Source organism: Hakea prostrata, chromosome 7 (genome assembly GCF_041222555.1).
Source record: "Hakea prostrata isolate BN-2017 chromosome 7, UWA_Hpros_2, whole genome shotgun sequence".
Taxonomy (NCBI): Eukaryota; Viridiplantae; Streptophyta; class Magnoliopsida; order Proteales; family Proteaceae; genus Hakea; species Hakea prostrata.
In genome coordinates this window covers 49,735,312-49,740,876 of record NC_142606.1, presented here as the reverse complement: position 1 = coordinate 49,740,876, position 5,565 = coordinate 49,735,312, and the positions used below count along the sequence as shown (strand labels likewise).

At 39.5% G+C, this 5,565-nt stretch overlaps 1 pseudogene; it reads left to right on the top strand.

Annotated features, from left to right (window-relative positions):
- The first annotated feature begins 858 nt into the window (after window positions 1-858).
- LOC149011304 (short-chain dehydrogenase/reductase 1 pseudogene) lies at window positions 859-1,279 on the top strand (annotated as a pseudogene).
- The last annotated feature ends 4,286 nt before the right edge of the window (window positions 1,280-5,565 follow it).

Below are 5,565 nucleotides of genomic sequence, written 5' to 3'. Positions count from 1 at the left end.
CTTAAAGCATGTCAGCTATTAGAGACTTGCATAGTAGATCATAGTAGCATTCATATTTCTGCATACCATCCATATCATTTCATCTATGCATTCGTGGATTGTATTGACATATATATGAGAATTGCTTGTTTCTTACTGAGTTCGTTGGAACTCATTCCTTTCATTGTATGTATTATATAAACTGTACAGATGGTTGCACAATGTCGGAAGTTGGAGATGATTCATATGAAAGAGCCTCCTCGTATGAAGCTGATGTGAGACAGGCAGTGATACATGAACTTGCAGAGCATGAAGCCTCCTTAAGATGAAGATTATTTAGTTATTTATTTTGCTTCCGCTGATCTCGATATTACTTTTGATTCTTGATTTTCCTTCTTTCGTTCGTTCTTGGATAATTATTGGAGTATTTGGACTCCTGTAACCTTTTTATTGATTATTGTACTATTCTTGCTCTTGATTCATGTATTTGTATTTATTATTATTGATAGACTAAAACCATGGATCCTGTGACGGATTGCACCCACGGGTTGTCGGGCGGGTAACCGGGACCTGGCGGGCGGGGTGTGACAGTAACGTTGATCACCATTCTGTTATAGGGTTGTAGTGGTTATAGGAGGGAATAGGGGAATTGGACTTGGGATTTGCCGCCAGTTAGTTTCTAATAAAGTTGCAGTGGTGCTAACAGCTAGAGATGAGAAAGGTTTGAGATGGAATAAAATTTTGACAGAAACTTACAAATTGACGGAAGAATGTGTGAAAACGAACTACTTACGACACTAAAGGAGTAACTGAAGTACTAATTCCCCTCCTCTAGCTTTCTAATTCTGCTAGATTTGTCAATGTTCCTTCCTCCATGAAATGCTGAAGGTATGAACTATGAACAAAGGTCTCTGTTTAGGGAAGAGACGATTGAATTCTGTAAATTGGGATATTTTCTTTTTTCTTTTTTTCCCAGAAATTTTCTGGTGAAAGGATTAGGAAGGTGCTCAGTGATGAGGGTCTTACAGATGAGAGATTGGATGAACTATTGAATGAACTTCTGAAGAATTTCAAGGAGTGTGAAGTTGCAGAAACAAAAGATTGGCCTACTCACATGGCTGCTTATATAGTCTCCAAGGCAGCATTGAATGATTACACAAGGATTTTTTCCAAAAAGTTTCCTAGAATCTCTATAAATTGCGTTTGTCCTGGTTGTGTCAAAACCGACTTCGACTATCACGTTGGAGTCCTAAGTGTAGAAGAAGGTGCAAGAAGTACTATTGTGAGATTTGCTTCCTGACGGTAGGCCTTCTGGTCTGTTCTTTTGACAGGAAAGAAGAATGTCCCTTTTAACTTGAAATGTTCATGTCTCTGCTTGAATGAAAGCATAGAAGGCTAGAGCTACACAATTTAGGATGCTGTTGGAGTTTTAGAGCGGAGGAAGTAAAGGAATCGAAGAGGCCATAGTTGAGGATTTCGAGGTAGGTTTCGTGTTTAATGGAGTAAATATCCCACTCATTTTATTTTCACCGTTTGATTTAATTGTGAAGTTATAATGCAAATACTACGGTAGAATAGATGTAAGGGTGTTTTGGTCATAAAAATCATAATTTGTCCTTAATTGATCTTATTGGATACCTCAGGGAGGCAGATGCAAAGTTTCTATTTATTTGGACTAAAAATGACATAGACCAAACCTCAGGGGGTCTAGATGAAAGTTACCCTTAAAATTTTTGAGTTTAAGAAAAGATGTGAGTATAGATGTATGAAGAGGATTTAAATTCAACCAATAAGCCCGACAGCACATACATGGAGAGACCAAGAGCGTGGAAAAAGAGGTGAGAATGCTGAGAGTTACGCAAAGGACAGAAATTAGATATACCTCTCTTCTTTAGCTCACCGCTTCCAATTCATCTTATCTTTTCTTGATTCTTCTTCAATATAATATGGGAGTGCAGAATACTAGAAGGAACTGCAATATGGAAATGACACAATCTAATGTATGATCATACATTTGTTCTTTATAATACTTTAGCCACTTTTTGTTTTATCTTATCTTTTAGTATTTGAGTCAAAGAATGGATCATCGTCTTCCAAGTCAATCATTTTATCCATCTAAAACATCAAGATCTCCCTCAAAACACTCTAAAAATGCTTCTGCTTCCTTATAAATACCATTATGATCCTCTTCATCCATGTAACAAAAGACTTTGCTGCAATCACCTGTAGATTTTTTGCCATTGCTTTGTGTTTGTGTTTCTATCTTTTCTCCCTTTGTTTTTTTTGGTATGAAATTTCCATTAAAAGAAAGAAAGAACAAGAAAAAGAACCCACAAAACAGCCTAGGCAACCGGAGAGCATAACTCCTGAAGCCAAGGAATGGAAATAGGCCAAACCGTCATACACGGGACCGACAGGGCCCTCCTTGCAAGAGCATCCACAACTGCGTTTATCGCTCTTAGAACAAAATGAAAGGAGCACGAGAGGAAAGATGAGCATAACTCCCTAATATCCTCCACCAGAGGAGCTAAGCATAGGGGAGGGGAGGTGGAAGCTCCGTTGAAATATTGGACCAGTATTTTACAATCTGACTCTACCAAAAGATGATTACAGTCTTCTAAAAGTGCAAACATCAATCCAGCTCTCATAGCAAGAGCTTCCCCTTCCACCACTGAGTTGCATAGCACCGGTTCAGAGATTGCCTGTAAAATTTCTCCTTTATGATTTCTCAGAAGATAGCCGACACCACCTTTGTCATTTTCTTTACACCAAGACACGTCTAGATTCAACTTTAATTTACCTTGAGGCGGAGGTTTCCATTGCTGTTGATTTTCATCAGATTGAATATTATTTATCACTTCCCCACCTCCTGTTGTCTTGACTACCTCACATTCAGCATGTTCTTTTTGGGCTGCCGCAATAATTTCTTCTCGGGTAGTATGTTTTCTCCCGAAAATCCTGTTATTTCTTGCAATCCAAAGGTGTCAAACAATAAAGGAACATAAGTTGAGTATTGATTTGCTTACCTCCTTTCCGATCCCTCTCATAGCGGACCAACTTTTGATCCATTCTGTTAGTAATGGGGCTTCCTCAAGTGGAATGTATGTAAGTGAGCTACCAAACCATACCTGTTTTGCAATCGAACACTCAAAAACAATGTGATCCATAGTTTGCAGACTACACCCACAAACATGAAGGATCAATTTGAATCTACCTTCTAACCAGCTCTTCACCCGTTGCTACACTCTGTGCACACGATCTCCATAGGAAGTTTCTAATCTTTGGAAGTGTTTGGCAGCTCCAAATATTTTTCCACACAACATCTTCAACTTGTCTCCAAATTCTAGATGTGCTCGGTTGGTTGTGTAGCTTTTCCTCTTCAAGATTCTTTAATAGATGATATGCGGATTTACACGAGAAAAGCCCATTCTTTGCTGCCCCACACCAATTGATCATCTTGATGGAAGATGCTCAACCTAATTCTTTGAATTGCATTACTTTCTTGTGGAGAAAAAAGTGAGTTGAGTAGATCAATCTTCCAACATCTATGGTCTTGGTCAATCAGTTCTGAGACACATTCAATTGAACACCCTAATGGCCGCTAAATCTCCAAAGAAACTCTCCTACCTTCCACTGGTATTCATGGGTCTTCCCATACCTTTATGTTGACCCCATCTCCCACTCTCCATATGAGACCTTTTAATAGCATGTTTCTTGCTTGGATAATCACTCTCCATGTCCATGACGGGTTTCCCCCCAACCTTGTAGATAAAAAATTGAGTTTGGATAGTAAATCCCTTTCATCAACTGAGACCGGTAAGAGGAAAGATGTCTCCAATCCCAAGTTTCCTACGATGGAAAAACAGTACTCAATGGACTTCTGAACTGAATACAATGATAGAAACAATACGCACGTGCTGCTCTTCCTTCCAAGTTCCAACTTCAACAAATATAAGTCCGATCTGCGACCCCGACGGGAAGCACTTTGTGCTCCCCAACGCTTCCTAACCACAAAAACCTGTGGGGTCCACGGTGAAAAACACTTTTTGGAAAGAAAAAAAAAACTTTTTCACCAGTGGGACCCACTGGTTTTTGTGGTCAGGAAGCCATGTGGGAACACTCTGTGCTCCCCCGACGGGGAGATGATCCGGATTCAACAAATATGATCCGTAAAAAAGTTATGGGTTTGCTGATTGTGTGTGCTAGAGAGAGAGAGAGAGACAGACACTCGCATTTTATGAGCTATAATCTCTGTGAAGCGAACGGAGTGGAGAGGAATTAATCGTTGTCATCATCTGAGTTGTCAATGGTCAGAGCGTAGCGTAGCCAACCAAACCCACCTAAATTTTTTTGTCACAAATTAGAATAATGCTCCAGGACATCTCCACTTCCTATTTCCCCTGTAGTTTCTTGATATCAGATTATTTTTAGGCCAAGAAATTTTTTTTACTTTTCTTTGACACAAGGCAAGAAATCGAATACGGATCACCTCTCCTAATGGTGGGTGGGGTGGGGTGGGGGGGGGGGTGGGGTGGGGTGGGGCCGGGCCACATGACAGTTATTGGATTCTACTTCTAATTTATTTTATCAATATTCGAGCTAGATGTACAACGATTGAGTACTGTAAATCTTAAATATCAATTTAATTTAAATCATGTAAATCTTAAATATCAATTTAATTTAAAAAAAGATACATTTTTTTTTAATCTATTTAATCAAGTGGAGCATTGGATTATGTGCATTGTTCATGTGGTAGGTGAACCTTTTGGTCCATCAACCCATTTCAATTGAGAAAAAGAAGAAGAAAAACAGCATACATATTCATCCCCCCCCCCAAAAAAAAAAAAAACAAAACAAAAAAAGTGAAAATAAAATGTTTAAAAGCTTGAGTCCAAATCTTTCCTTGGGTCATTCGACGAGTCCGGATCAGCGACCCCGTCGGGGAGCACTTTGTGCTCTCTGACGGCTTTACCACCACAAGAAATAGGGGGGCTTAGGGGTGGTGATGGGAGTTTTTTTTTTTTTTTTTTTTTTTCAGATGTGGGGCCCACCGTTTTTGTGGTGGAAAAACGGTCGGGAGCACTCTGTGCTTCCCATCGGGGGTGATGATCTGGATTCTCATTCAACTCATTCCTGCTTTTGCTTCCAATGATGTTGTCGGCCAATGATTTTTTTTTTTTTTAACTTTTTCCAAAACAAAGACAAAATGCCAAGTAATAATGACTGGTAGGTAGTGGTTATCTAAAATGTTGTTAGAAAATTGTAATGTGATCATAAAGTCTTACGAAACGAAGGACCCATTTCGTTTTCCTTTTCTTTTTTTTTTTTTTTCTTTTCTCTTTTTGCTAAGACACTCAGATCTATAACATTTTTGGCTTCGATCTGTTTGTTTTTTCGGCCGATCCCTTTCCCTGGTTTGCAGCACTTCTATTTTCCGTTTTCAGTTTTAAAATAAGAACTAAACTCTTTGGTTGCAGCGATCCTTGGTGCATACCGCAGATTACCTCCAGATCTGGAAGACCTTCTGCGGCGAGTTTGATCAATACGCCTCTACGGCAGCGCCGGATGGCAGGTCCGACCCTCATC